At 38.7% G+C, this 12,443-nt stretch overlaps 1 protein-coding gene across 12 annotated transcripts in view; it reads left to right on the forward strand.

The window, feature by feature from the left end:
• TASP1 (taspase 1) overlaps positions 1 to 12,443 on the forward strand; it is a 244,064-nt gene that overhangs the window by 105,482 nt on the left and 126,139 nt on the right. The gene's annotated exons all lie outside the window — the stretch shown is intronic.

Genomic DNA, 12,443 nt, shown 5'->3' on the forward strand with positions numbered 1-12,443 from the left:
ATGTTTTAAGATACTGCATAGATAAGAGCTTTGATGCATAAAAGATCTTTGATATTTGGGAGGTTTTAAGGATTGTTTCACAATGTAAGTGTCACGGTGTAAATGCTTTGTTAACATTTTCAATACAGCTCTGGAGTTAACTATAACTTAATAGGTTTTTTATGGATTTTTTTCTCTTATGACTCATGATAGTGCCAAATTTAGATCATAAAAGATAGAAAAGTAGCAAGGCATTTCAAAAACTAGGAGATAGTCTCTTGAGTAAAACGTTGACATAAAACCTAGAAGGTGTATTTCAAAATATAGAGTTTATGACATCTACTCCTCTAACAACGGTTTTAATAAAATGTAGATATTCTTTTTGTATCTGTATTGGAAAAGTCATTATCATTTAGAAATGAGTGTGTGTGTGTGTGTGTGTGTGTGTGTGAGGGGAGTAGATTTTAATGGGCAGAATGGTTCTTGTCTAGATCCAGGTTTTCACATGCTTGTGCCAGATGTTACTTGAAGCCTTTTCTCTTAATGTAGTGATACGCATGGTTGACAAAATAGTACTAGTTCATCCTCTTTGCCATATTCTCTCTCAAGTGAGTCCTAGGCCTTTCCCCCCATATCCTCAGCTTAATCAGGAGGGTGGATGGATATGGTTGCCTTTCCATCCTTTCTCTGTTCAATTTCTTGCCACATTGGTTTCTGTCCTGCCGTAATAAAAAACTACCCAATTCATTAGCCTTCTTCTCCTGCTTACTCTTGACTCTTTCTGTGATCTGTGATGCAGGTGGCTCTTTCTTTCTGTCTTTAGCGTGGATCCTGAAACTCTCTTGGTTAGTCCTGCTCCTCTGACCTACTCCGTCTTCTCCTTCTTCACAGACTCTTCCATTGCTAACAACCCCAGGTTTGGGCCTCTGGTGGCTTTTCTTCATCTCACTCTATGCTCTTTTTTGGTGATTTGGTGTTAATGCTGGTCTCATAATTTCAGTAGTTCTCTCTTAGGTTATTGGCTTCCATGTCTGTCTCTACTCTGGACTTTTCTCTTGAGATCCACATGAGTCCTTTCTGACTTCCTGTTGAACATGTCCCTATGGTTTCATGTATGCACATCAGATCCAGCAGGCTCAACCAAACACCTTATTCCTTATTCCCATCCTGTGGCCTTCTTTCTCCTTTATTTTCCTATCTCTTTTATTGCCATCACTATCCTATTCTTTGCTCAGAATTGAAATCTTGGTACCATTCTCATATTTGTCACTTCTTTCCATTTCTACTGACTCTGTTATTTCAGACCCATATTCTCCTGTCTGCCTATTATAGCAGCCTTCTGACCTAGATCCCTTTCTTGCATCAGTGAACAAATATGATTGTGAGCCACTGGCTTATTAGGTGAGGTCTAAACATGAATTAATGTTGAATCTAAACCATACTGATATAATTGGCAAAAATTTTTTTCAGTCTTTCATTTTTGAAGAGAAGAGCATAGTGTAATAATATGACAATTTTTAATTTAATATTGGTAGCATGTGAAAATCTTTACACATTATATTTAGGAATTAGCTTCTGCATATAATTAAGTATGGCCTTATGTCTATGGAAAACTGTGTCATTTGAACAAACCAAAGTCTAAAATGATAATTCACTGTTTCATTTTTATTTTCACAAGGAAGTGTTGGTTTCATGTGTTGTGTTGATTTTATTTTTGATCAATATGCTGTTCAGTGAGTTGGTTTGTTGTTTTTTAAATTAAATGTTACTCTCATGTTTCAGTGTTAGGAGATCTAGGTTCTACTTTAAGCTGAAATCCTGAGAGCTTGCCTGACTCTGTCACTTTGGAAAAGAAGTTCAATCTCCTTGGGATTTTCCACCCTCCTCCTTTTTTAAATTGGTGATGTGGAAGTTGGAATAAGAACACACTTCACAGATTTGATTGTATTAAGTAGAATGCAGTGAGTGGGTAAAGCTAAAATTGTAAAATTAAAGTCGTCTTCTCTTCCCCTTGATTATTTCTTCCTTTGGCCATCTTGTGTCAATTGAAGATAGTTTCATATGACTAAAGATAACTTTAGGTTTCCAGTTTATGACATCCGGTATAAGTTTTTAACTTGGATGCTTAGCTTGTCATGTTACATCCTTCCTAAATTAAAGGAGTAACCATCATCAGCCCACCAAACCTGAGAATAATAGAGCAAGTCTCCAGTTCCTTCCATCTCTGGGACTTTGTATAATTGCTTCACCCTTGTTTCTCCTGGGGCTGTTGCTTTGAGGTTGACAATGGAAACACTTGGCAGAGTTGGCTGACCAAGTCAGAAGAAAGGTGGAGCATGGAATTTTGCAATTGTTTGACCAAAATAAAAAAGACTTGTGCCTTAGGCTGTTGCAAAAAATTCAGAGCTTGGCCTACTTTTAGGTTTATAGTTCTTGGAAGGTGATAATTGAAAGGCAGAGGGAAGATAGTTATGGTTAGGGTAGGGCTCTCCCAAGGCCAGACAGGCGATTTGGTCATTAGCCTGAGGGATAAACTCCAGCATCTTGTTCCCATCTCTGGGTAGGGAGGAATGAGTGGGGAGTGGGGAAGAGGGTAGGGTGGGAGGAGCTGACCTTGCAAACTCTAACTAATGTTCTGACATCTTGGAAATTTGCCTTGTTAGGGAGGGAGAAGAGTATATACCTGGGTTCTTGTTCAGACTCTTCTGCTAACTGGCTGTGACCCTGGCAAGGGGTTATTTGTATAACAGGAATAATATCTACCTTAATATCTGTGAGGATTGCATGAATTGGCATATGGAAGGTACTTAGCACACTTCTTGGCCCAGGGTAATGGCTCAATACTTAACATATTTCATTGTATCTAAGCCACTATCTTTTATAAGATACACCATTTAAAAAAAATTAGTTGAGGGCCGGCCCCGTGGCCAAGTGGTTAAGTTCCCGTGTTCTGCTTCAGTGGCCCAGGGTTTCACCAGTTCGGATCCTGGGCTCGGACATGGCACCACTCATCAGGCCATGCTGAGGCGGCGTCTCACATGCCACAACTAGAAGGACCCACAACTAAAAATATGCAACTATGTACTGGGGGGATTTGGGGAGAAAAAACAGGAAAAAAAAAAAAGACTGGCAACAGTTGTTAGCTCAGGTGCCAATCTTAAAAAAAAAAATTAGTTGATTCATATTTTTTTATTGTCGTAAGAACACTTAACATGAGATCTTTGTTCTTAACAAATTTTTAAATGTATAATACAGTATTGTTAACTATAGGCACAATCTTGTACAGCAGATCTCTGGAACTTATTCATCTTGCATAACTGAAACTTTATGAATTTTGGATAGAACCCCCACCTTTTCCCTCTTTCCTAGCCCCTGGCAGTCACCACTCTCTCCTTCTATGAGTTTGACTATTTTAGATACCTGGTGTAAGTGGAATTACGCAGTGTCTGTCCTTCTGTGACTGGCTTATTTTACTTACCATAATGTCTTCAAGGTCCATCCATGTTGTCGTATATGGCAAGATTTCCTTCTTTTTTAAGGCTGAATAATATTCAATTATATGTATATACCACATTTTCTTTATTTACTCATATGTCAAAGGACATTTAGGTTGTTTCTACATCTTGGCTATTGTGAATAACGATGTAATGAATGTGGGGGTATAGATATCTCTTCGAGACCCTTATTTCAATTCTGGATAAAATACCCAGAAGTAGAATTGCTAGATCAAATGATAGTCCTATTTTTAATTTTTTGAGGAACCTACATGCTGTTTTCCATAGCAGCTGCACCATTTTACATTCCCACCAACAGTGTACAAGGGTTCAAATATCTCTGCATTCTCACCTACGCTTGTCATTTCTTGTCTATTTGGTAATAGCCATTCTAACAGCTGTGAGGTGATATCTCATTGTAATTTTGATTTGCATTTCCTTGATGATTAGTGATGTTGAGCACCTTTTCATGTGCCTGTTGGCCATTTGTATGTCTTCTTTGGAGAAGTTCAAATCCTTTGTCCATGTTTTAATCTTGCTATTTGTTTCTTTGCTGTTGAGTTGGAGGAGTTCCTTATATATTTTGGATATTAACCCCTTATTAGATACATGATTTGCATATATTTTCTCCCATCCTGTAGATTGCCTTTTCATTTGTTGATTATTTCCTTTGCTGTACAGAAACTCTTTAAGAGTTTGATATAGTCCTGCTTGTCTATTTTTGCTTTTGTTGCCTGTACATTTAGTGTCATATCCAAGAAGAAAAAACACCAATAAGATACATACACTAAGGGAAAAAAACCACTGCCAATTATAGTATGACACACTGCTTTCTTATCACTTATAACATGGTTCTTGCTTCATAAGAAAATATAGAATTTGGGGGTATTCCTCCAACAGGAAATATTTGCTTCACTGATAAAAATGTCATGCCCATTGTTGTTTCCATACCTTCTTATGTATACAATCACTTTTTGTTGCAATTCTGTATCATACTGTAATCCTTTTGAACATATCTTCAGTGGCAGTTAAGCTCAACACATGTCTTTCCAACATGGCACATAACTCAACCGAAGGGTCAGCAAATGGGAACAGCTTACCTAGAGGCAGTGGTGGCTGTGTCACAACTGCAGCATGGAGGATAGCTAGGGGAGGATGCTGTCATTTATAATGCACATCTTGATTTCAGAAAATTTAAAATGTGGAAAAAGGTGTACTTTAGAATTGATAAACTCTGTTAAAATCTTTCTTAGTCTTAGCTTTTTTGTGAAAATAAATAATTTGTTTCAAGCTTTCTTTAAGTGGTGACATAAGTTCTTTAGGAAAGGGGGTCTGTGGGTATATCTGTGTCTCCTGAGTGCCTGGTACAAGGCCTTGCACTTTTTTTTTTTTTTTTTTAAAGATTTTATTTTTTCCTTTTTCTTCCCAAAGCCCCCCGGTACATAGTTGTATATTCTCTGTTGTGGGTCCTGCCAGCTGTGGCATGTGGGATGCTGCCTCAGCGTGGCTTGACGAGCAGTGTCATGTCCGCGCCCAGGATTCGAACCAACGAAACACTGGGCCGCCTGCAGCGGAGCGCGCGAACCTAACTGCTCGGCCACGGGGCCAGCCCCCAAGGCCTTGCACTTTGTAAGCACTTAATAGACAGGTTAGAATTGAGAAATGTCTGTGTATAGACAACAATATTGTATTATAATCATCAAACTTGCTGAGAGACTAGAACTTAATTATCCAAACCACTGAAAAGAAAGGATAATTATATAACATGATAGAGGTGCTAATTATTGCCACAGTGGCCATCATATTACAATATATAAATGCATGAAATTAACATATACCCCTTAAATTTACACAATGTTATATGTCAAATATATTTCAATAAAAAAGAGAAATGTTTATATGATTCCTTTCCCTCCTAGAAGGATGTTTGTCTTTTCATAAAAATTGTTCACCTTGACACATGAAAAGATGCTCATCATCAGTAACCATCAGGGAAATGCAAATCAAAACTACACCAAGATATCATCTTACACCCATTAGGAGGGCAAAAATAACCAAAACAAAAAGTGACAAATGTTGGAGAGGTTGTGGAGAAAAAGGAACCCTCATACACTGCTGGTGGGAATGCAAACTGGTGCAGCCACTATGGAAAACAGTATGGAGATTTCTCAAAAAATTAAAAATAGAAATACCATATGACCGAGGCATCCCACTACTGGGTATCTATCCAAAGAACTTGAAATCAGCAATTCCAAAAGTCCCATGCACCCCTATGTTCATTGCAGCATTATTTACAATAGCCAAGATGTGGAAGCAACTTAAGTGCCCATCAACTGATGATTGGATAAAGAAGATATGGTATATATATACAATGGAATACTACTCAGCCATAAAGAAGATAAAATCGTCCCATTCACAACAACATGGATGGACCTTGAGGGTATTATGTTAAGTGAAATAAGCCAGATAGAGAAAGGCAATCTCTGTATGACTCCACTCATATGTGGAAGTTAAACATGTAGACAAAGAGAACAGATTAGTGGTTACCAGGGGAAAGGGGGGGTAGGGGGTGGGCACAAAGGATGAAGTGGTGTACCACCAACATGACTGACAAACAATAATGTACAATTGAAATTTCACAAGATTGTAAACTATCATAACCTTAATAAAAAGTAAAAAAAAAAAATTGTTCACCTTGGAATTTCGTTAAATAGTATTTTAAAATTTAATGTAATTTGCCCAAATGAGAATCATACACAATTTTAAAGTAACACATCAGAGGCATAATGTAAGATATATCTGTGGTCTCTCTCTGGCTATGGAAAGGAAGAGCAGATTGAGGATTAGAAGATCAGAAGGGGGAAGAATGCAGGAGATTAAGTTTATGATCTGATTGACCTTAACATTGGTCTTCTGCTACTTGTATGTGCAGTCTGTTTATTTCTTAAAGAGAAATAGTGAGTCCTGGGCTTATATGGCAGCTGACTGGACATCATGAGACATAGGCTTCAGTCCCTCTTCCTTAAAGTGTTCTGGCATGAAGAGAGATCTGCTGCCTGTTTTCTGATATGAGGCTCAGTGATTTCTGATTTTGTCGGTTCTTTGATTTTCTAGGTTTTGGCTCTGGGTAGTCCTAGAAACCTGAGGGGTAATGAATGTGTGGCCATGACTTGCCAGGAGTAGGTTCTAAGGTAGATGGTATGAAAAATGCAAAGAATGAGAACAGGCTTCTGCCTTAATATTTCTGAGTTAGTAATTGGAGTCTCTTCCTCAAGGGCTGGGAACTATGTCACTCCTTGGTTCTTCAACCTAATGATCAGCCACAGGCAAACCTCTCCATGGGAGATTGTCTAATGAGCATGTGCTGCAAACCTCCTTCCCTGGGACCTTTGTCAGGAGGGCACAAGGCAGCCTTCCCTGTGAGAGTGGAGTTGCATGACAGAAGAGCCAGTGGGAGACCACTGCTGAGACATCTACATGTGTCATGCGGTCATTGTTCTCTGGGGGCCCAGAAGGGTTGGAGAGGCAGGCAGGAATCCATGCTTCTGCTTTCTTTTTAACAGTAGCTTTTATTTCTCTTTAGTACTCTCTCTCTGTCAGCATGTCCAAATACGAACTCTTGATCTTGCCTTCCCCTCTCCCACCTGCTTTTCTTGTAATCTTTTGCACACAGCTAATGGCAATTCAAGCCTGCCATTGGCTCAGGCTGAAATCTTGGAGTTATGCTTGACTCTCTTTTCTTTTATATCTCACCCACATCCAATCCAACAGCAAATCCTGTCTACTCTCCTCTCTAAATATATTTAAAATCTGACCGCTTCTTAGCACCTCCACTACTATCAATGGATTCAAAGTGCTGTCATCTCTAATCTGGATTATTACAGTAGCCCCCTAGCTAGCCCCTTGGTTTTTGTTCTTTTTCCCCTTTGTTCAGTTCTCAAAACAGGATTTGGTGTTCAAACCTCTCAAATCATGTGTCATATCTCCTCTTTGAACTGTCCAACTGCTTCCCATCTTACTCAAAGGAAAAGCCAAAGTCCTTACGAAGGGCCTACGAGGCCTTATACAAGATGCTCTCCACTTTGTTCTTGGACCTCAACTCTCGCTTTTCCTCCTTTGCTCATTCAGTTTCAGCTACACTGGGCACTTTGTTGTACTTCAAACATGCCAGTCACTGTCCTGCCTTAGGACCTTTGCCCAAGTTGCTTCCTTCTCCTGTAGCTCTCTACCCTCAGTATCTTAAGCCCGGGCCTCCGACCTCATCAGCATTGTATTCAGATAATTCAGCTTCTCCCTGAGATCTTCCCTGACCACCCTATTTAAACATGTAAATCTTTCCTGAGCTAACATTCCTTCTACCCCTTCCATATTTTATGTTTTCCCAAATAATGTATCATTGTCTAACATCTTATATCTTTTATCAATTTATTTTATCTTTATTTTCTACTCTACTGTGAAACTCTATGAATATTGGGATTTTCATCAGCTTTCTCCACTGATGTGAGAATGATGTTCATCAGATATAAACTCTGATATTTCTTAAGTGAATTGATGTGAATTAGCAAATAAATATATTGGGGTCGTGTCTTAGTCACCCTGGGCTGCTATAACAAAATACCATAGGCTGTGTGGCTTAAACAACAGACATTTATTTCTCACAGTTCTAGAGGCTAGTGAGTCTGAGATCATGGTTCTTGGTGAGCGCTCTCTTTCTGGCTTGCAGATGGCTACCTTTTTGCTGTGTCCTCACATGGCAGAGAGAAAGGGAGAGAGCTATGGTCTGTCTTCCTCTTCTTATAAGGCCACTAATTCCATCGTGGAGACCCCACTCTCATGACCTCATCTAACCCTAATTATCTCCCCAAAGATACCATCACATTGGGTGTTAGGGCTTCAACATATGAATGAATTTGTTGGAGGGCGGGCACAAACATTCAGTCCATAACAGGTAGAGTGAGCTAGGTCAAGCCCAGATGAGTCAGGGCTGAGAAGGAAGGTAAAGGAAGGGTTGGGAGTGGTGTATTCTGATGAGAACAGAAGATATCTGAGGAAGAGGGGTGAGTGCAAGGTGTGTGGAGCTTAATTTGGTATATTATGTGCTGATCTCTAGATGGCCTTGGCTAAGTATTTAAATTTTCTTTTGTATAAAATGGGGACCCTTTTCAGGAGTGAGATGCTCATTCTTTTGGAAGACAGAAAGGCCTTTCATCTCTGAGATTACTCTGGACATGAGAGACAAAATTGGTGAAGGAGTTAAATATATGGGTATTTGTTCTACTGGGGGGAATCCAGACTCCTTAGCCTACTCTGGTTCATTTATCTGCCATATTAAGCACTACTGTTTCTCACTTATGTGACTGACACTGTGGCTTCTCAGAAGCTTCTTGTTGTTATGAAATAATAAACTTCCATAATCTTGTCACACTCAACAAGATTCTTAGAGGGCTCAGGGTAATGAGCAGCCACTTAAGCTGAAATAGTTTGGGATATAATTTGTAGGGTTGGGAATAATACCATGAGAAATCTTTTTGTGAATTATGATTTCTAGATGTGAGCATAGATAAAACCCTAACATTTGTAAACATCATCATCTTAAAAGCACTTGACTCTTTGAAATGTTTGGTTAGTAGGAGTGGGGAAGAAATATTGTTCATTTACAGATAACAGAATATATAAACTATGAGCACATTTCCAAGAATTAAAGTAATTGTCTGAGATGGGAATGCTATTCTGAAATTGTTACTTACTCTAATTAGGTCACTTCATATCTGATGAACTATTAATATATTACTTCATGCTTTTTACATAACTAAAGTCACTGATGGTTCAAAATAAAGTGGAATTCTGAATAATGCTAGGTTATTTCCTGGGAAACCAGTTCAGTGTGACAGCTTTGGTTATCATGTATCTTAGAGGTTTTAAATGAGTGGGTTTTTTCCTGATTGTGAAATAGCACATGCTCATTGAAAACAATTTGGAAAACGAAACTGATAATTTTGCCATCCTGTGACAGTGTGTTAATTTTTTTGGTAGATAAAACAAAAACAGCAATACTAGTTAGCTTCTATTATGCTTTGTCCATTTAATATTGTATAATGGACATTTTTATGTATCGTTAAATATTCTTCAAAACATAATTTTAAAGAATAGGAAGGATGTCTTTTCATGCATACATGAGTTCAGGTATTTTACTCTTGTGTAAGATTACTTGTAGTTGCTCTTATGCTATAAAATAACAGCTATTTTAGAGGCTCTTATCCTGTGCTCTAGTCTGCATATGGTAAAAGAGAAGTAAAGACAGTCCCTGTCCTCAAAGGGCATAAAATATGGCTTTACTTGATAATATAGGGAAATTTCTTGCCCAAATAAAAATATCTTGAAATATTGGCTTGCTAGCCCTGAATGAGGCTCTGCTGCATCCATTTACCTAAGGAATGTACACCACAGCGCCTGCCTGAGGGTCACTTGCAGGCACCATGGTGCACCTGACGGCTCGACTGCTGTTGCAGCCGTTAGTACATCTCCCTTCCTGCCATACAGCCTCTCCCCAAAGTCCCACCAAAACCAGTTGCCTTTAAGCTTAACACCACCCACCCTACTCACATACTCACTGAAATGTCTCCAGCACCCCAGGAGAGCTCAGGACATCATGAAGAAAAGTAAATCTTTCTCTGAAAGAGATTGTAGACTTGGGTTATAGTGGGTCAAGTGAGCCCCAAAATGTTCTGATGTTTGTACTTTCTCAGATTTTTCCCCCCAGATACTTATTTTTCACTGTTTTGTTGTTGTTTTGTGAAAGAGCAGAACTCTAATTTTAAAATATAAGGTGAAGAAATGGTAGAAACAGAAGCATAAGATCAAGTGATGGGTTAAAATGCCAATGCTATGATCCTTAATGTAATTCTCCCTTTGATTGTTCTCACTTGAAAGAATGCCTTTTCCTTCCTATTGTCGAGTACTACCTGCTGTCAGTTGGAGAGGGAGTAAGTTGAGCAACTTGTCAAAGACTTTCTAGGCTCCTTTCATATGGTTTGCAGAAACAGAGCTGGATTTTCATTTCTTCTTTCATTCAACAGGAGTCCCTTTCATGTTTGAAAATTGAAAACGCGTGTTTTTCAGTGTGGAGCGAGGACGTGTGTGCCCTCTGGCACACCTGTTTCTAATTTCCTGACTTGAAAGCATAACCCATCAAAAGGAGCAGAAAAACAATTTCTTTCTGACACGCTGCTTCGTGTTCCTTACTGGACTGAAGGCCTTCGTGGCTTTGCCATCTTGGTTCCCTCTGTAGAAGGTTCTTGTTAGAGGCAGAGTTCACTCAGTACAAGTGGTGCCTTTTATAGCGTAGGGCTGTTTTTGGTATTATTTTGTGGTGGTGGTGGTGCTTCTTTTTAGCTCAGGAAATTTACTTGAAATAAGATTTATTAAAAAAAATAGAAAGGTCTTAAAAACTTTTAAATATTTAGCTGGGCAGTGTATTTTGGAAGGGTCTATGTAAGCTGATCAGTGAGCTGATTGGCTAGGAATAGGGTTTGGTTGAGCATACTATTGTTTTAATTCCAGAGCACTGTTTAACATAAATCAAATATTTCCAACGCATTACTTCAGATTTGTGTGTACTTTAAAGTCTTGCCAGCTTAAATGACTGTGAGGCACAATATGTTGACTTTGAGTTTTGTAAATTGATAATTTGTTGCTGTGAAAGTTGTACACGGTATAACTCATCACTTTCTGCAGGTACTTAGTATGTCTGATGTTGGCAAGCTGTTATGAAAAAAATGATGCCCAGGGAATTCAGGGCTTTGGCTCTCAGATGCTTGAAATGTGGATCTTTGGTTCCTCTTGAGGTTTCCCTGGACATTTTCAGTGTAAGGTACCTGGTCCTTTAGACACAAACTTTGGTTTATGCTTCCTATTTCTGAGAGTTATTTGGGATAGTAATGGTGTATCTCCAGAAACAGTTTCTCAGGCTCTTTTTTTTTAACACCTACTCTTTTCACAGTTTGGTATGTGTGAATCACCTGTTAAAATGCTGATTACGATCCAGTGGGTCTGGGAGGGGCCTAGGATTCTGCATTTTTCGCAAGCTCCCAGGTGATGCCAGTGCTGCTGGTCCATAGATCATACGTTAAGTAGCAAGACAACATTTCATTGGGCAAAGTGGTGCTGTCCCCTAGCTGTGTCTTGCCTATAACACTCATCCCATACAATTTACCAGTCTCTGCTCCCATTGTATTTTGGTGGATCTAAACCTAAGGAGATCTAGGATATATCCTTGACCCTAGATATCCCTGAGTGTGTTAACAGATAGTCTAACAAGTGACATATGGACCTATATGGATAGAGACCAGTGAGACATGATTGTTTTGCTGGCAGAAATGATAGTTACATTTCCAGACTCTTCTGGGATACACCTAGCCCTGATACCCATTAACCAAGGTTCTTCTTGCAAACAGAAGTGGATAAAACAAACTGCTAACTAGTGCTGATAGAGGGGTTAGAAAGACATAACACTGAATCAAATGTGTTTTAGTTTAACTGGCTCTGTCCATGGTGGCTGGTTAATTTGGGCAAAAACATTTATTGGTGAATCATGGAGAAAAAGTGGAGACACATAAATGTAAAATGCAGAAACAGTTTGCATTTTTAACTTGTTATTAAATACATGTCGTCGTTGTCATTAGTGAACCTCAGCGTGATCAAGCCCACAGCTATAATACATCATGACTAAAGGATACCTTACATTTTTATTTTCAGAATGTTTTGTTTATATAATGAAAAAGTATATTTATTTGTGTGTTGTATTTGTCTTTTGGCTTTGATGAAAAATTTTTAACAAGCACTTCCTAGTAGAAAGCATTGATAGACATTTTAAAAAAATATGAGTTAGATATTGAAGAATTAGAGACTTCATTAAAATTCTGCAGTGGTATTTTAGCTCTGCATGTACCCACATTGAATGGAAGAGCAGGT

The sequence above is a fragment of the Equus przewalskii genome, chromosome 21 (genome assembly GCF_037783145.1).
Source record: "Equus przewalskii isolate Varuska chromosome 21, EquPr2, whole genome shotgun sequence".
NCBI classification, from domain to species: Eukaryota; Metazoa; Chordata; class Mammalia; order Perissodactyla; family Equidae; genus Equus; species Equus przewalskii.